At 40.9% G+C, this 20,656-nt stretch overlaps 1 long non-coding RNA gene across 1 annotated transcript; it reads left to right on the top strand.

Moving 5' to 3' along the window:
• The first annotated feature begins 16,530 nt into the window (after positions 1–16,530).
• Positions 16,531–17,934, top strand: LOC121395722. The gene is made up of 2 exons (XR_005962642.1): positions 16,531–16,873; positions 17,505–17,934. It is a non-coding gene; the product is annotated as an uncharacterized LOC121395722 (long non-coding RNA).
• The last annotated feature ends 2,722 nt before the right edge of the window (positions 17,935–20,656 follow it).

Here is a 20,656-nt window from a genome sequence, read left to right as displayed (position 1 = left end):
CAGGGGATTTCAGATAACAGATCTCTCTGTAATTTGGAACTTCATACCTAAACTCTACTAGAAAATCATGTGAACATTAAAAAAACCCAACAGGGTGGTTTTGCTTCCAATAAGGATAAAATATATCTTAGTTTGGATCAAGTGCAAGGTACAGTTTTTATTATTACAGAAAAAAGGGAAATCAATGTTAAAAATATGGATTATTTGGAAAATAGGGAGTCTATGGGAGATATCCTTTCAATAATGCTGAGCTTTCTGGATAACAGGTTTCTGGATAATTGATCCTATACCTGTATATATAAATATAGATTATTAATTATACCTGGTTTATCATCATTCTCCTTCTCTTCCACTTTAGAATCTAGGGAGATCCATTTCTGGTCTCTTGTCCTTTGCTGATAAAAAAAGAGAGAACGAAGGGTAGTTTTCCTTTGATCTGACACCAATCAGCCACAGAGCCAATCATAGTATTGAAACTGAAACAATACAAATCTATACAAAGCTCTTTTCAGCAAATAATATTATGATTTCTACCTGATGATTCTCTTTCTGCCTTTGTCTCCATCCGAGACCTCCAAGATTTCATCACCGGGCTTGATCTGTCAAGGAAAGTTGAATAAAAGATTTTTAGTTGAATGAAAGTATGTTTATCTAAATTATGGGGGAAAACTCCGGATAAGAGATCCCATAATTGTATATATATATATAGATAGATATAATTATACCTGATTTTTTATTAATCTCCTCTTCTTCCACGTTCAATTTGGGAGATTCAGTTTTGGTCTCCAGTCCTTTGCTGCTAAAAAAATAGAAGGAAGGGTTAGCTCTCATTAGGTCTACAGCATATCAGCCACACAGCAAGAAGAAAAAAATCTTGAATATGAAGCCATGCAAATCTATACAAAGCACTTTTCAGCAGATAATAATTATGATTTCTACCTGATGGTTTTATTCCTTCTGCCTCCTCTCCATTCTGAAGGTCCATCAGAGACCCCCAAGACCTCATCACTGGGGCTTGATCTGTCAAGCAAAAGTTGAAAAGAATTTTTAGTTGAATAAAAGTATGTTTATCTAAATTATGGGATAAGAGATCCTATACTTGTAAATATAAAATATAGATATCATTATACCTTAATTCATCATTGTTCTTCTCTTCCACCTCTGATGGTTCTTCTTCTACCTCCTCTACGTCCCTAAGGTCCATCAGAGACCCCCAAGATCTCATCACTGGGGCCTGGTCTGTCAAGGAGAAGTAGAGATACGGTTAGTCTTATCTGCCTTATAGTTAAAAAGAAGAGTCCTCAAACTGTACTTAAAGATACTTCTCTGTATAAAGAGCATACTAATACACAGGTTAGCCAAATGTTGCAAAGTAGGGTTGAACCCTAAACTGGATGCTGGGTTTGGTGCATCCCTGCTTCGAGAAGCCAATTTTTCTAAGACATTTAAAATTATGTCATTGTATCATTTCCAAAAATACATTAAGTAACTGATAAAGTCCATTACCTAAATCTGTAAAAAGCCACAATCTCCTCCTCAAGATGATACTCCATTCTCTTTCTAACATAGAAAAACAAAAGAAATAAAACGTTTCATGATGGCAACACTTTCAGCAAATCATTTTTTATTGACAGTTATTAAATTCATACTTGTACTACACCATTATCTTATTTATGTACAGGTATGGCACCTGTTATCCAGAATGCACGGACCTTCCCCATAAGGGTAAACATTAAATAAACCCAGTAGGTTTGTTTTGCCTCCAATAAAGATTAATTATATGTTTAGTTGGGATCAAGTACAAGTTACTGTTTTATTATTGAAGGTTATGGGACCTGTTATCTGGAATGCCTGGGTTTTTTCGGATAACGGATCTTTTTATAATTTGGATCTTCATACCTTAAGTCTACTAAAAAATCATGTAAACATTAAATAAACCCAATAGGCTGGTTTTGCTTCCAATAAGGATTAATTATATCTCAGTTGGAATAAAGTACATGCGACTGTTTTATTATTACAGAGAAAAAAGGAAATCATTTAAAAATATTTGGATTAGTTGATTTTAATAGAATCTATGGGAGACAGCCTTTCTGTAATTTGGAACTTTCGGGATAATGGGTTTTCCGGAAAATGGATCCCATGCCTGTACTAAGAAAAAGGAAATCTTATTTGATTAAAATGTAGTCTATGGGAGATGGCCTTCCATAATTTGAATCTTTCTGGATAACAGGTTTCAGGATAATAGATCCTATCCCTGTACAATAAATAGGTTTATATATTGAACATACATTGAATTACATACATAGCAACCAATAACTGATATAAGAGGTGGGAGCCCTGCCCAAAAGATCTTATGATCTAGAAGGTGAAGGGGTTGAGTCACAAGGTGTGGGAATGGGTAAGATCAAAAGTAAGTGAGATGTAGCATTGGGTATTGCATATTTTAGATTAATGCCCAGCCATGTCTTTGGGCCCCTTTTGTCTTCAGAACCCCATGTCTTAGGGTAGGACTACACGATGACTTTTATGCGATCTGACTCTGGGCGACAAAACGCACACGTCAAATCGGATGCGCCAGGAACAAGATAAGTAATATAAAGACGGATAGTGTCGCAAAGGTAATGCGACACAACACGACTGTCAGATGCAAACGCAGCTTGCAGCATTTGCATCCGACAGTCGTGTCGCGCTGGATTACCATTGGTTTTAATTTTTTATTAGTTAGTGGTTTTTGAGTTTTTTTGCTTTTTATTCAGCAGCTCTCCAGGTTGCAATTTTCAGCAATTTGGTTGCTAGGGTCCAAATTACCCTAGCAACAATGCATTGATTTGAATAAGATACTGAAATTTAAATATGAAAGGCCCTGAATAGAAAGATGAAGCATTAACAATACATTTGTAGCCTAACAAAGTATTTGTTTTTAGATCTGTGACCCCCATTTGAGAGCTGGAAAGAGTTTTAGAAGAAGACGGCAAATAATGCAAAAATTATAGAAAAAAAATGAAGACCAACTGAAAAGTTGCTTAGAATTGAATTTTTATAATATACTAAAGGTTATGGTAAAGGTAAAGTTCCCCTTTAAAAACTTACTGGTATTTGCAACTTAATGGGGCAGAAAAGCAATGATTACATACATTACTAATGTACAATAATTCTATAGGCTGAGCATCCAAAATGAACATAATCATGGGTAGGAAGCTGGAGGTTAATTGTATGTTTTATGTTTGGTGCAGCTAAATACATGCCCACCCCTAAACCTCATTGGTTATGTTCCCACCCGGGTATAAATGTACATTGTTTATTGACTTGTTTGTTTTGTGTTTTGTGTGTGAGTGTCTATATCCATGCTGCTATCAACTGACACTCTCACTCAGGCCCATTGCTAAAGGCAGTTGGTTTAGCCGGTAACAACTGTAAGAAGGGCAGCACATCTCTATACAGACTGTAATCTAGGGATCTGTTCTAATAAGAAGCACATCTATATTAAAGGTTTGTCTAGAACTCAGGCTGCAATAACTCCCTTTCCCTCCAGTAAAGCCTGATGTCCTTATAAAAAGCCTGCTTGGCATACACGAGCAATAGGACAGGGCATTGCCGTTTTTCTTTCATAGTTCACAATTGTAACACATGAAGTCCTTATTTCTCATGAAATCCACTGCTGAAGTGCAATAATAATGATATATCTAGCAGGGAGCACTAAGTGATAGTGATAGCGTGCCATGGCTACTTACAAATTGAACAAAATTCTGATACTAATACTCAGACACTGAACCATGGAATAAGGGCTAAATATAGCGGTACCTTGTCATACTATAGGACATAATATTGTACATAAACTTACCTGAAATCTCTCCGAAAACAAATATCTCTCTCTCTCTCTCCAAAAACAAATCTCTCTCCAAAAAAAAAATATATATCTTTTTCCAAAAACAAATCTCTCTCTCTCCAAAAAACAAAAAAATCTCTCTCTCTCCAAAAAACAAAAACAATCTCTCTCTCCAAAAAACAAAACAAATCTCTCTCTCTCTCCAAAAAACAAAAACAAATCTCTCTCTCTCCACACAACAAATCTTCTCTCTCCACACAACAACTCTCTCTCTCTCTACACAACAAATCTCTCTTCCAAACAACAAATCTCTCTCTCTCCAACAACAAATCTCTCTCTCTCCAAACAACAAATCTCTCTCTCTCAAAACAGCTCTTAATGGAAATGAGCCTTACACAGCACAAGATGTTATTCTTATTTGTGATGTCATCGTCTTCAGCCAATAGCAACAGAGCAGATGACTCACAAAGGTGTTATCCTTATTGTGATGTCATCTGTCTTCAGAGAATAGCAACGGAACATTTTTATTTAAAAGTTAAGTAATAAAATTTTAAGAAAATGGTGGAATCATATACATATGCCCACAGTGCTGTGTTATTGGGGGGGGCGGGGGTTGTATATTACTTTTGGCTAAATAGGAGGTAAAGTAAATTTGGAATTTTTTATACAAATATAGGACCTTTAATCCAGAATGCTCGGGACCTGGGGTTTTCTGGGATAACGGATCTTTCCATAATTGGACCTTCATACCTCAAGTCTACTAAAAAATCATTTACACATTAAATAAACCCAATAGGCTGGTTTTGCTTCCAATAAGGATTCATTTTCCAAATAACAGACCTTCATACCTAGAAATATATAAGCAATAAATAAACCCAATAGGCTGGTTTTGCTTCCAATAAGGATTGATTATATCTTAGTTGGGATCAAGTACAAGCTACATTTTTATTATAAGGAAATAATGTTTTAAAGTTTGGATTATTTGAATAAAATGGAGTGTACAGGAGACCTCCTTTCCATAATTTGGAGCTTTCTGGATAAAAGATCCTATACCTGTACCTGTCTATTGCTATAATTGGAGCTTTCTGGATAACGGGGTTCTGGATAAAGGATCCTATCACCTTTTGAATACAAAGGGAAGGGTATTTCTTAATAATGTAAGAAGGCTGTTCTGTAGTTTGGCATTGGATAACAGGTTTCCAGATAACAGATCTCATACCTGTACCAGGAACATACCTGCAGGGTCAGACAGGCCCACCAGCAAAGATTTTTATTTTTCCCATAAGGCCCTGCCCCAGTGGAGCTCTCAATTACAGCAATGCCGTCGTCCAGAGAGTCATTTTATGCCAATAATCAACATTTTTCAAATGAATGAATAAAAAGAAGACAATAACTTGCTATGTAAACTAAACTATCCCCCACATGATAGTGAGTTGATTTACAACTGATATAATTCTCATGGCATAATCTCTTTGCATGAAAAATTAAGCTTGGGGTGCCTTCCTAAGAAACCTAATAGTTGAAATTGTAGTGTTATTTTAAAAGGAATATGTTTGTGTCCCCTTTATTATGCCAGGTTCATCCTCATTAAAGAGGTGGTTCACCTTTGAGTTAACTTTTAGAATCCTATAGAATGGGATAATCTAAGCAACTTTTCAATTGGCCTTGGATTTTTTCCTTTTTATAGTTTTTAATTATTTGCCTTCTTCTTCAGATTCTTTCCTGTTTAAATGGGGTCACTGACCCCCATCTAAAAACAAATGCTCTGTAAGGCTACATATTTGATGGCAGATTTATCAAAGGTCAAGGTGGATTTTCGAATTTGAAAAAATTTCTAATTTCGAGCTATTTTTTGTGTACTTCGACTATGGAATACTCCAAATTTGATTTAAATTTGCAAAAAAAAATCAAAAATTTGAAATTTGTAATGTACTGTCTCTTTAAAAATTCCACTTCGACCATTCGCCATCTAAAACCTGCGGAATTGCTGTTTTAGCCTATGGGGGACCTCCTAGAACCTACTCGGAGTCAATTGGTGGACTTTTGGAAAAACTTTGAATCAAATTCGTTCGAATACGCTATTCCTTCTTTTGGAATTTGGCCGAATACGGACCAATTTGATCCCAAAAAAAACTTAATTTCGGTTGGTCTTTTTGAATTCGAAATTCGAAATTCGACCCTTGATAAATATGCCCCTTATTGTTATTGCTACTTTTTATTATTCACATTTCTATTCAGTCCCTCTCCTATACTGTACATATTCCAATCTCTTACTCAAATCAATTCATGGTTGCTAGGGCAAGCTAGGCCCTAGCAACCAGACTGCTGAAATTGCAAGTTTGAAAGCTGCTGGAAGAAAAATGTAAATAACTTAAAAAACACAAATGCTGGGTGGCAGGCGAGGCCTCAGTGCTTATATATATATATATATATATATGTGAGGCCACTATGGATGTCAGGCAAGGTGAAATATACTTGCTAGGTTTGCCATATTCAGTGTAGAGACAAATGTCCATTACAGTCCAGAAAAGACAGAAAGGCAGTTTCAGACTAAAGCAGATGGGATGGATACATATTAACATATTCCTTCATGTAAATAAACTAGACACACCCAGCAGCTCAGATTTCTGGTTAGAGCGTGAAGCCCACCCTAATATCTTGTGTACACCAAGGTAGGCCCTGATCTCCTCCCAAAATAATGAGGCAGATATAAGCTGCTAATAAGACAGGAGAGATCAGGGAGTACATTTTACTATAGGGATTTCACTTCACCAAGTCGCTAAAATTGTAAATACAGGGTATAAAATCTATTATCCAGAAACCCATTATCCAGAACGCTCCAAATTACGAAAAGGCTGTATTCCCATTTTATCCAAATAATCCAAATTTAAAAAAAAAAAGAATTTCCCTTTTCTCTGTAATATAATAATAAAACTGGTTGTATTCCACAACAGATCATTCCGTAATTTGCATCTTCATACCTTAAGTCTAATAGAAAATCATGTAAACATTAAATAACCCAATAGGCTGCGTTTTGCTTCCAATAAGGAATTAATTATATCTAAGTTTGGATCAAGTACAAGATACTGTTTTAGAGAAAGAGGAAATCCAATTAAAAAAAAATCGGATTTCATTTGGGATAACATGGAGTCTATGGGAGACAGACTTTCCGTAATTTGGAGATTCTCGGAGAACTGGTTTCCGGAGAATGGATCGCATAACTTTATGGCTCATTGAAACTTTTCAAATTGGTCGTCATTATTTAATTTAATTATTTGCCTTCATCTTCTGATTCTTTCCAGCTTTCGAATGGGGCTCACTGACACTGAAAAAAACTGTCTTTATTGCCATTGCGTATAGCGTATTCGCTAATTGTACTGCCGCAATACCTTTTGTATGTTATTTCGGTGATTATACTGCATTTTCAGCTTGCGCAGGTGTTGTTAGCTTATTTCTGTCCATAAAACCTATTTGGCCATGCTAAAATATTTAAACTGTGATTCTGACTGCTGATTACACTAGGCGTGAAAAATAGATTTTTGTGGTTTTGTTGGATTTTAGTGATTTTATTACATTTCGCTCTGTTCTTTGTTACTTCATTTTACCCATGGAAAGTTTTGTCTGCTATATATCCATTTGGGGGTTTCTGTGTACAACATAGTTTGGTTTATCTGTGCATATCAGGCATCAAGTTGTTCAGTAGACCCCTGGCATTAATATTTAGGATTTCTTTTGCTGGCACATTACGAAATATGTGGTATATAATGGGCTATAATGCAAGCTTTGTGAAATTTTTCAGAAATTTCCTAAAAAGCGTCATGTTTAGCATAGCTTTGCAGTTTGGTAGTTTGCAGTAGAAAGACATATTTATCCATTTTAGACTCGTTGGAATGTGTACTTTCGGAAAATATATGGTTTTCTAGGGTCTCCATACTGTTAGGGGGTCTCATGGCACATAATACACATACCGGGTGCTTATATTTTATTAGCCAGAGTATCATACGTGAGAATTCATATGCACTATTTGGATTTGGGGGTCTCTGTATATCACATAGTTTGGTAAATCTATGCATATTGGGCATCAAACTGTTTAGCAGACCCCCGGCGTTCATATTTAGGATGCTTTACGCTGGTAATGATACATGGACAATAATACAATGCTGGAAAGTTGAAGCTTTCAGGTATTTCACCAAAACCGCCAATTTTGGTAAAGCCTTGCGACTCAGTAGTTTGGAGCAAAAAGGCATGGGTACCCATTTTAGATTCGGTAGCATGTGTACTTTCCAAAAATATATGGTTTTGTGGGGTAAACATATATATATTTTCTGTGTTTTCACCACACATAAAATGCAGTTAATGTGTTGATTTTTCATTACCCACAGGACTATTTGTATGCACTAACTTTATTTTGGGACCTCTAAATGCCAGATACTTTGGTAATCCTATGCACAAGGGGCATCAAACTGTTTGGAGGACCCCTGGCAATCATATTTAGGGTGCCTTTTCTTGCTATGTAACGATACATGGGCGATATGATGCTGTAGAGTTGAAGCTTTGAGGCAATTTTCAGATATTTCACCAAAACCGGCAATTTTGGGAAAGCCTTGTGACTCAGTAGTTTGGAGCAGAAAGGCATAGGTACCCATTTTAGATTCAGTAGAATGGGGGGAGGGGTAAACATATATTTCTGTGTTTTTACCCAACAAAAATGCAATCAATGTGTTGGGAGGTGTGGGGTGCAGGAGGTCTCAACACAGAGGAGTTTGCGGTTGGGGGGCCCAGGTGATGTTGTTGGGAGCCCCTGAGGCTGCAGGCCAACCCCCCCCCATCCAACACTGGTGCCCAACCTTTACTAAGGAATAAAAATGAGTGTATGGATTGTGTCACATGGAAAATTGGGCTTACCACTAATTTTTAAACCATTAGATGGGGGTGCCCCACACCGAGTGTCCAACTCAGGGCCGGAACTAGGGGTAGGCAGAAGAGGCACGTGGCTAGGGCGCAACGAAGTGGGGGTGCCAAACCCTTTTCCTTCAGCCTACCCCTTGTCCGGACCCTTTCTCTCCCATCGACACTGTCTTCCCCATCCAGGAATTTAAATATTGTGCACACATGCGCACTCTGGGACTTGCGTACACCGTTATGCGTGCTTAGTGCGCGCATGGGCACTCGGAGCTGTGCTGGCAATGGGGTAAAGCGACCAGTTGGGTTGTTTTGGGCGCCCAACAGGCTTGGCCCGGGCCTGCCCCCCATAATGTAAAACGAATGCTATTTAATACAGTAAATATTGTATCTCAAAGTAAAACAGACTCCTGTACATAATTCCTTTTAGTACTTGAAGAAAAGGTAAATTTAACACATTTTCCTGGTTTTTTCTTGGTCCCCTGAAAAATGTAAAATAGGGGTTCTACTATACTCTGCATAAGGTAGAACCAAAAATATGTAAATTCCTCATACCATTGCGAGTAAGTAAACAGCATTCTAAAATCCCAGTGATTGCATCTTAGTACACTGAACTGGAACAAAAACTACGAAACCAATGATTTTTCCATAGGTCGTAGTGTTTATGTTTATTTTAATTGAAAGTGGAGCCGCTGTAAGAAGACTGATGCAAAGGTAGATTTGATAGTGTCAGACAGACTACAGAGCACCCAGCAGTATTTAACATGGGAAATGAAATGTCATTTCATTGTCATTTGATGTTTATGATGACACCTCCCTCCTAATTGGTGTCATTTTGCAGATTTATTGCCCTTTCATGTAACCAGTGAGGGCACGCTTGAATGTCTGCCAAGGCGTATATGGTATAAAGGTATGATGCCCTGAGTAAATCGAGGCCAAGGTGCAGTGTACGTGTATCCGATGCACAAGGGTTAATCATCCCGCGCGCCCTATCAGTTCGTGACCCTGTGACCTTAGCGTGCCGTGGGACTAGCACTCAGCACGCGTGTGACCCCTGACACCTCTGCAGCTCGGCGCTGTGCCTGAATGTGTATGGGAGATACCGGGCGTTGCGTGCGAGTGGGAGGGGACACTACATGTCGTGAGAAGGCCCACAGCTCATTACAACAGACGGCACCAGTAAGATATCAAAGCCTGTGCGAGAGAAGGTGGAGCGAGGTTTGGGGAAACCTGATCTTGCCACAACTACACCCTGTCACTGACACAACTTTGCATGTGAAATGTAAGGTAAAGATAAACAGCTGGAAAATCACACACTTCCGAAAGCTTGAGCTTCTGTGCCGCGAGCTGCTTCTGTGAGGAGTGTCAGCTCTGCCGGCCACTTCCTTCTGTAAACCACACTGCCGCCATTAGAAATCCCTAATTGGCGCTCAGCAGCTGTTCCAAGCGTCTGCTAACCACCTCCAGCCACCTCCACACTAATGCTGGAAGACTACCCAAGCAATGGAGTAGTGCATGTCGGGACAGCACAGCCAGTCTGGCTCTTCTGGCATTTGTCTCTCATATTATATTGCTTGCCAGTTCAGGTCTGCTGTAAATATATAGTGAACAGGGCCAGAACTAGGGATAGGCAGAGTAGGCACGTGCCTAGGGTGCAAAACTTGGGGGGCGCCCAGGCACGTACCTTTAACTGCTGCCTACCCCCGTCTGATCTTCATTCCTGCTCTGTGTGCACATGCGCACGCTCCTATGTGACAGGAGCGTGGCGTGCAATGTTACTTCTGTGCGCGTGCGCGTGTGCCTAAGTGATTGAGAGTGGCGTGCGATGTGATGCTTTTGTAAGCGTGCATGCGCGCGCTCAGTGTAGGGGGCGACGCGGCAGGTCGGGTTGCCTGGGGCGCCCAGGCTGGCCCGGCCCTGGTCCAACTACCTTACCTCTGGTACAGGTCTCTTATCCTAGCCTTTGGTGCTCTATATTAACCACCCTAGGATGAAGGGTACTTCATGTGCATGTACCTGCTAAAGCCTTGGAGGAGGAGGAGGTACTTAATGGGAACCAACCTGTGGATCATAAACAAAGATCTCTGGTGTAGTGTGATTAAAGAGTACATCCACTATTCATCTATAATCATTAGGTTCTTTGATGGAATGCCGTCTCTTTGTATTCTCTGTGTGATTCTGAGTGTGGTTCTGAATATATAATGACTATTGGGACTCTATACTCTAAGACTATTGGGACTCTAAAAAAGATTATAGCTAAAATGCTGTATTTTGTATTGTAAACTTACTGTACCAACTAATCTATCTAATTATATATATTTACACATAGGCTTTTTGCAGGGCCGGATTTACATAGTGGGCACCCCTAGGCCCACTGCCATTCGTCACCCCTGTTCCCCCCCTTTATTTGTGCAAATTTTCATCATCAATGGGGATGGCGTGGAAATTAAAAAAATTATGTTCTCCATCACATTCCCTGGTGTTTGAACACCACCAGTGTTTATGCCGCCCCCCTAGGCCCGGGCCTAGGGGCCTTTCCACAAATCAGCCTGGCTCTTGGCAGAAGAATGGGGCTGTACATATAATTACAATTACAATCATGCTGTGAAAAATCTTTAAGATAATCTCAAAAACACAATTACAGGCAAGCAACAGTAAAAAGAATTCCTGAGAACAAAGTAAAAAAAGATAAAAAAAATAAAAAAGGACAAACATTCTAAATCCCTGTGTCCATTGACCTCTGATGCTAATCTGGTCCAAAGGAAAAAATCTGAAATGTCCAGACATCTATCTGCTCTTTCCAGCACGGAACGGATTCCATGTACTTAACGGACAGCAGGGGCAGTTAATTGGCTGTACCACAACATATAATATAAGACAGACGATGGACTAAGAATATTACTACTTAGATAAAAGTTAGCATTATCTTTTATTCCCAAAACATTTCAAAACTGATTTTCAATAAGAGTTCAGTGGAATGTAGTTACAGAAGAGTGGGTGTCCCTTTGCTGCAGATGAAGGTTAAACAGATTTCAACTGAACTGGTAAGTAAATATATTTATGTAGTCATGTCATTGGTTCTCCACCTCCACGTTTATTCTCGGGCAGGAAGCAGCAGTGAAGCATCTGCACAGCACGACGAAGATAAAAGTGAGCCAGATACTTCACTCCCACTGCTAACACGCTCTCTTATTAAGGATATTAAGAACCATGCTGTTATAAAGCACAAATAAAAGGAGCAGCACCTTCGCTAACATGAGCAATAGATCTCATCAACCCGTTTTTCTAATGCTCATAAACATCATTGGGGCAACTAAGATCCTACCTAGTTGAGTAATGAAGTTTACATGTATATAAGTTCAGAAATTGAGTGATCAAAGCAAATGTGAAGAATATAAATAGAATGAAATTGTTACTACCATCTATTAATACTTGACCTAAATGTAAACTAGTATTGGGAAGGAATGTATCATTTCTTTGCTTTTCCTATCTTTCACCCACTGCTTAAATTCAAGTCTTATCCCTCCAAACAGCTGGAGACTGCGCTTAATCGCGTAAGGAGTCCGATTCAGCTTACAGAAAGGGGCACCAAGAATGGCGTCCAAGATGGCGGCCTCCCAGTTCCTCACGACGCAGTCGATGACGACGACCTCTTTCTCGCAATCTGATTGAACGGACGTCGGCGTCAATGGGCTGCCGGCGTCAGTCCGCCACAGTCACAGCGTCGTCGCTGACGCCACGCGTCCCGCGCACGTTATGACGACTCGAGCGTCCAAATTGGCGCCAAACCTGGACTATATTAGGAGCTCTGAATTCACCTGTTGCCCATTATAGGTTTTTAGCTTGCTACTCTGGGTGTGATCTTGTGAAAATCTTTGTTACACGGCCGACCTTGCCTAAAATTCCTCGACCTTGAACCTCTTGCCTGGACTGATCTTGTGCCTGTTGAACCATTCCTCTCTCATCCTTATCTGTACTGCGAACTTGGACATTGTTATCTCCTCCCTGGTCCTCACGTACCTGAGGCTTGGCTTACATATAATTGGGCCATGGACCCTTCGGAGGAAAACCCAGCCCAAAAACCTGATGTCGGTGGGCGCTTCGTGGTCTGGCATCCGATGCAAGTCCCTATGAGGTACAGCAGTCTAATTTTTTGTCCAGCCCTGGAAACACTGGCAAAGTTTCGCCCTAACACCTGCTGATCCTGTTCCTGTACCCTGTAACCCGGGCTCTCTCCAAGTCTCCGAGCCCTCGCATTCCGCTCCCCCACTCACATGGTGACCCCGAAGCTTGCCCGGTTATCAACCAGTGCGAGGTCCACTTTACACTCGCAACCCAGCCCAATTCGTCTCTGAACGTGCCAAGGTGGGCTTCATATTCTCCCGCCTGCCAAGGAAAGGCAATTGGAGTGGAGCTTCACGCTATGGAGAAGAAGATCCTATATGACAATGCCAGACCTTTGTCCCGCGAACTTCTTGTTGTTGTTGATCTCCGGTCCGTGCCACAGCTGCTTCGCCGGCCTGTTCCATCTCAACGGGAACTCGCTCTGTATCAGGTAACGCCAACGAATTTCGCCCCTGTTGCAGAAACTTCCTGGAATAATGACGGGTATCACAACGCTGCCTTTACAAAAACGCACCTGGCGATACGTATAAAAGAATGATCTGTTCCAGAAATTCCATCCCGCTGGCAGATCTAAGTCGCCTTGGCCATAAAGTCGATACTCGGCAGAAGGGAGTTCCAAGCTGAGCTGACAGAGAGCCTCCGGTCATCAATCCGGTAGGCGGTCCGCTTGCAACTTCCACCCGGAAATGGCGGTTCCGAAAACGCCTTCCATGTTCTTGCTTCAAAGACTGCAAGGTAACTAGTACTTCTACTTTCTTCCTCCAGTCTCTGTCCTGGTGGAAGCGGGTGCTCAGGAATGTTCCGAGTGAAAAGCAATCCTGGATCTCCGGGTTTTCGAGGGTTACTCGCTAACAAATACCGCTCATCGAGTGGAAGGGGTGGCTTTGCTGAGGCAGCTGCTTCGCTAGGGTAGGAAGTTGCGGGAGTGGTCCATTGCTCCCTCTCGGTCCGAAAATTTCATCGCGCGGTTTCTTCAACCCAGGTGTCTGAGCCCCCTCAGGGAGGGGGGTACTGTATGGAGTCACGAGTCTCAGCTAAAATGGTGGGCCAGATGGCGTCCAAGATGATGCGCTCGCCAGTGCATTGTGCCTCACGGGACGAAGTCCGGATTGGACGACGACCTCTTCTCGGAATACTTGATTGGTCGCCTTTGGGGGGACGGAACGGACGTCGTGTCATAATAATGGGAGGCGCCGGCGTCAGTCGCAACAGCGTACCGCGGAGGTATCGATCGCATTGACGCAGTGACAGTATGGTTTCTCCTTGCGCGCGTAACGTACATGGGTTTATGGACGCGTTGCGTGCTCAAATTTGCAACGTGGGACTATAATTAAGCGAGTCTGGAATTCACTGTGCCAATTATGGGGTTTTAGAACTTGCTACTCTGGGCTGTGATCTTGTTTAATGTTAGAGTTATATCTCGGGTAGTACGGAGCACATTTGTGTGCGTGAGATTCCTCGAGGCCATTCGGATCTTTGATAACTTTTCTTTGCCTGGAGACGTAAGATAGATCGTGGTGGCCTCGTTTAAACATTATCCTCCATCGTCTTCCATCCGTTATTGTACTGTCGACGTGACAAATTGTTTTCCTTACCTCGCCTGTATGGTCCTCATACACTTATGAGGCCTTTGGCATTAATCAATTCGAACTATATAATTGGGTTTATTTCCCAGTTATTTATCATTGGTTTGACGTAGCCATCATCTGTGATGCTGGTTAGACCGGGAGGACGACAATATCGTCTTACGCTCTTGTATGAAGTACGGGCAGATCAGTGGGAAAAATGTGCTTGGCAGTGTAGGTCAGTTAGTAATATGGCTCGAAACCTTTGAAAAGCTTAGAAGTGACATCGGGGAGGCCCTCACTTGATATAAACGTTCAAACAAGCTGGACGGATGGTGTCCATGTAGAGAAAAGTGAGACCACGTCGGATGGTTCCTCTTTACATTTAGAGACATGATGCTAAGCATATAGGCATTACAATATGGGTCTGCTCTTCCCTGTCACATAATATACGCTGGTTCTCATTTCTATGTACAGCAGGAGCAGGTGCCATTTCTCGATTCATTTGGATACGTGACCTTGTCCTATGACTTTTTTGGCCCATTTTGTGGAGACGACATAGTACAAGGGCAGCCCTGGTGTTGTCTCTGCGCGCTAGATAGAAGGTACAGCTCCAGTGATCTCACTTGCACTTGAGAGGGAGCTTGTCTGGGCCATTCGTCCACGAGGCTCAAGTTGGCTGCATACTTCTTTTCATCTTTTTGTCAAACAGCCAGATCCAAAAAATTCGTTGTTTACATTTTAGAGGGCAGCAAAAGGCTTTCAGCAAATGCAGCTGGTACCGTCAGACAGTGAATTGCAGGATTTTTTTTTTCAGGTTCAATATAGCGTAGTGGTTTCAATGAAAGACGGAGCATCTTCGATGGTAATGTGAAGGGGAGCAGAAATTGAGCGACCAAATATAGGCCAAGATAAGGTGCAGCATAGAGCAAATACAGCATGCAGTGATCAATCAACAGGGAACTAAAACTTTGAAAGAAAGAGGTGACGAAGTTTGAGTCAAGCACAAACACAGATGCTATCATCACAAAGTGGAGTGATTTGTGCGTCATGTTTGTGTTACTGCATAAATTCTGTAATACATGGAAAGAGAAATCCCATACTGTGTTATTTTAACAGCATGTTTGCATTGTAAATTATCCATGTAATTGCATATCATGATATGTGTGTGGTAAAGACTATCATACTGGGATTACATTCTTTTGGGACGCGCATTGGTATATAGCCACAACTTTTTCAGGTCAGGGCTTTTTGAAAGCATGAAGAAAGGTGTGCTGGAGAAAAAGCAACAAATACGACAAAGCGCGCTCGCCTATTATCAGAACATCTATGCATAGATGGTCAAACGACCGGGAAAGTCCCTCTCACAATAGATCTTATATATGAGAAAGGTAAGTCAATTATTTAAAAAATATCTTTTTCAATCTGTAATATAAAAAGTTTATTGTCTTGATCCAAGTAAAGTGTATAATGCTTATTGGAAGGATAAAAAGATCTATTCGGGATTATTTATGTTTAAATAATGCATCTTTTTTTTTCAGAATTAACTATTAAGAGTAGGGGGACTCCAAATATTACAGAAGGGATCCCTCATCTGCAGAACCCAATCATAAGGCCGCAGGTCCGCGATACTTGTTGCAATTTTTTCTTTGGACTGTGCATATGTGATAAAGCATATGGTTTTCTTTTTCGTTTGTTTTCTTTTCTCATTTTTTGTCATTACAATAAAACAACGGGGTTCTTGCTCTTAGTCTGTTCTGTTTAGGGCTCTGGTCCTTCAAACTGATGAATTATCTGTCATGCAGAAGTATACATTGATATGGTATTTTTAGATTATTATTCATTGTTTATCTTTGTTTAAACACATCTCCTTATTCATTCATTTCATTCACAAAAAGCCTGGTCCATTACTCGTGGTCATGTGCTAGAAGGTGATATGCAGGCGCGAAAGTAACGTTGTTGAAAGGAAGCCACATGTAAAGTTTTGTAAAATAGTTTTTGTTGAGATTGTAAGGTGGGCCATTGACACTGTCAATTCAGAGCTATACAAATCAGTGGATTTGGGCTTATTGTGCTGCACTACTGTGCGGGACATAGAGTGGACTGATCTGATTATTGGTTCTAGAGTCAATGAATGGATTATAAATTATTATATAGGCAGCTGAATGGGTCAATGGGCCAATGTGCCTGTGTATGGTCAGTCTCCATTTTGTATAAAGAAACAACTTCCATGTCCAAGTTGCAGGGCTCAGGGCAGATTCTAAAACTGGTTTCTCTTTCTGCTTGCAGATGTTGATGTGATTTCCAAGTTTGCCCAGTTAGAATTTCAGCTGGGAGACACTGAGCGGGCCAAAGCCCTGTTTGAGAGCACGCTGAGCAGCTACCCAAAACGTACAGACCTCTGGTCTGTTTATATTGACATGATGGTGAAACATGGCAGCCAAAAGGAAGTGAGGTAAGTACTTCCATGTATAGCTCTCTGTAACAATAACCAACATTTGTCTATTAAAAGAGCTCATTGGTAGGGTTTAATTTCCGATGTGTGTAAAATGTATCCTTATAAAATGTTTCTAAACTTTATCTGTTCTAATCATTCACTGCACCAATTCTTGTGTCCTACACACGCAGAGTAAGTGAGGATTATTTATAAATGAATTTAGGTCATTTTCATTTCCTGTAATCACTTGCCCTTTAAAGCATTCTTAGAGCAGGGATCCACAACCTTTATTAACCAGTGAGCAACATTTAGATCTAAAAAGATTTGGGGAGCAACACAAGCATGAAAGTCTCTGGGGTGCCAAATAAGGGCTGTGATTGGCTATTTGGTAGCCCCTATGTGGACTGGCAGCCTACGGGAGGCTCAATTTGGTAGTACAACTGTTTTTTATACAATTAAAACTTGCCTCCAAGCCAGGAATTCAAAAATAAGCACCTGCTTTGAGGCCATTGAACGCAACAGTCAAGGGGTTGGTGAGCAACATGTTGCTCACGGGCTACTGGTTGGGGATCACTGCTTTAGCGCTTCTAAGCCGTGGCACCCATCACTTGTTTGTCAGGCTGATTAATAAGCCGTTTTCTTCCAACAGGGACATTTTTGAGCGTGTGATTCATCTGAGCTTGGCAGCTAAAAAGATCAAGTTCTTTTTCAAGCGCTACTTGGAGTATGAAAAGAAACATGGAAGCACCGAGAGTGTCCAGGCCGTGAAAGAGAAAGCGCTGCAGTACGTGGAATCTCAGAGTTCTCTGGTGGCCACATAGTGCCCTGTGCTTAGAGACTGCTCTGATTAATGTTTATATACGTTTCCTACCGATTGGATACAATAGAGAGTTATTATATGAATGCCGGGAGAGCTGCCACAGGAACACAGACTCTGAGACTTGGGCATTTGCCCTTCAGAGACGGAGCTTCATTTTAAATTCTACTCCACTGATTTTTTTGTATGCTGCGTTGTGTTGTTCTGCGTGTGTGTATATTCATATGCAGAATTGATACATTAAAATAAATGCCAATCTTGATTTGTTGTCGTCTCTTCCCTATTATCCCTTGCTGTGTGATATTAAGCCAGTGGCACACCAACCTACCTGCTGCTGTATATGATTTGTTTCCTGAAGAGCCACAAATCATAAGCTGGCCATACACATACCAATATGTACAGTATAGCCCCTGCTTGGTTGATGTTTACATGTTAAATTGTGACCAAATGTTGAATAGAGGTAGCTTCTACAGGCACTGGTCTAGTTAGGCAAACCCCTGCCCCAGCCAGACCATATGACTTAAACCCGGCGACCTGCTACCCGACCCTGCTGTAAAATTACTCCAACTGGGGAACCACAGAAACTCCCGGTCGGGAGTAATGTTTCTGTGGATAAACATTTTTTTTAATTCCTCTAGAGAATGTGTGATGGGGGGATGTGTAAGGGGGTAGATCCAGATTAGACCTTGCATCTTACCCAAGTACCCTTGCAGGATAACTGTGGACTGCCCACACTGTCAGGGAATAGGGTATTTTCTGCCCGAAACCCATCTGCTTTACGTGTATTCCACGGAAAACTGATCTGATAACATTACGAGATTTGATGGGGAAAACAAACTAGGGATGCACCAAATCCAGAATTCTGCCTTTTTTTAGCAGGATTAGGATTTGGCTGAATAAAAGTGCCTGGCCAAACAATCCTTGTAATCACGTGACATTACGCCACACAACCATGGAGCTAAAAAAAATTCTAGCCACTCCTGCAGCACACGGTTCTTCCACCTTTCCCTGGCCTAATTTGCATATGCAAATAAGGGTTCCGTTCTGTATTCAGTTTAACTTTTCACGAAGGATTCAGCTGAACCCCAAAAAAGTGGACTCAGTGCATCCCTAAAACAAACAGTCTGGCACAGATATCACATCTGTACTGTAAATAGCAGTTGGCAGCATCCAGTCATTTTATATCAGGCACACAAAAGCATTGCCCCTTTCAGGCACGTACAAAAGCTATGGAACCTGTCCTTTTTGGATTTAGCTAAATAATAGTACCAGACTGAACATTAAAAGGCCATGTGAACCCTTCAAACAAGTAACTTGAAATTGCTCAGAGCCCTAAGCATTCTATATATCATTTTTACATTTATAACAGATGATAAAGACTTTTCTCTGATTACCAAATTCCCATTTGTAAGCAGAGCAAACAGATACAAAGTTAGGGGGCTTTAGAAACAGGTGTGAAGAATTGAAATCAGCTGCTTCACATTCAACTTTTCTTCAGTAGAGGGGGCTAGAGAGCAGCTTCTGTGCTCCATCTGCCAGTATGGTTCCAGACACGCTGTGTTAGGAAACAAGCATTGAACTTCTTTACCCCTGCACAATATAGATTAAAGTTCACTTACACATAGGGGTGCTAGCAGCATAGTTGCTATATGGTACTCGGGAACATGGCGCAACTTGGGCTGAAAAAAAAGGCTGCCCTGTTATTACCCTCCCCAAACTTAAAAGCCGCCAATGATCATTTAGTAGATCTGTCCCTTTGGGACTTTTCTATGCAACGCTGCGTTACTGAGATGGCACCGGAAATCTGACCGTTTATTAATTGAAGTTCTGGCCTGTTCCATCTGTGGAATTAGTGAGCAGCTGTTCCCTATATATAGCACTGACTTGGCTACATTTTCCAATTACTGCTGCCTCTGAAGTGCTGTAACCTTTTCACAACCCAAATGATCTTCTGTAGGTACATATGGGAGATCTGAGCTGCAGGTCAATGATGTGCCTATGGAGTGAACTGTAGGAATAAATTCCCTTTAATTAGATTTAAATTTCCCGCCATCTACATTTTTTGAGGTTGTGGAGCAAGAAGCATCTTCATGTATATCTGGTGGTGTGCATGGTCCATAGCCTGGTAGTACTTTTACAAAACCCATAATGGACAAATAGCATAAAGATCTGGAAATGTACTGCTTTGCTCCCTTGATGTTTATCTCATTCTTGGCTGAACATTGGCTGTAAGAGCTCTTATAAATAATATCGGCATGGAACTTGGCACAGTGATTGAGAAATCTGCAATAGTTGTCCCCAGGCTCTGCCCCTATGGAACTATGCTGCCTGGGTCATTTTCTTTTTAAGAGGACACACACTTTTTATTACAGAAGGTTCAGTTTGGATCCAGACTTCTTCTTCATCTTTCATATTAATCTCCTTTTTCTTCCCCATCTGTCATTGGAATTAGGACAAATGTCTAGAAAAGCTAGTGTGAAATACCAAGTTTTAACACAACCAGAACAGTACAATGGCTCCGCTATTCAGTCTTAATTTTATCAGGCCATTGCAGTGACCCGTGTCCCTGACTCTTCTCTGCTCACATCACAGTAAGAGACAAAGCTGCAGAACTGTTTTAATCACAAATGCTCATTGACAGCCAACTGAAAGGCAATAGCGGCATAGAATAAGCAGTTCTAGTTCTGCTAGTGGAAAGAGCCTGTGGCCCCTCTAACTCGTACACACTAAGAACCATGAGTCCAAGTGATTATTGCCCTTTAGGGATCACAGAATAGCCTGTCCAGACAACCTACTGAAGTGGCCATAGATCAGTGTTTCTTATATTTTTCTTGTACTTTACACTTTCCTTGTTCTTTTTTTTTTAAAATTTTCATATTAAGCAAAGCAGAGTAACATAAGAGAGAAAAAATGAAGAAAAAGGAAGTTAGTTAGAGGTTCACATCTTCGTATTTCACAATAGGAAGCAGATACAATAAGACATG

This window comes from Xenopus laevis, chromosome 7L (assembly GCF_017654675.1).
Source record: "Xenopus laevis strain J_2021 chromosome 7L, Xenopus_laevis_v10.1, whole genome shotgun sequence".
NCBI lineage: Eukaryota > Metazoa > Chordata > Amphibia > Anura > Pipidae > Xenopus > Xenopus laevis.
This window is presented reverse-complemented; position numbering and strand designations above follow the sequence as displayed.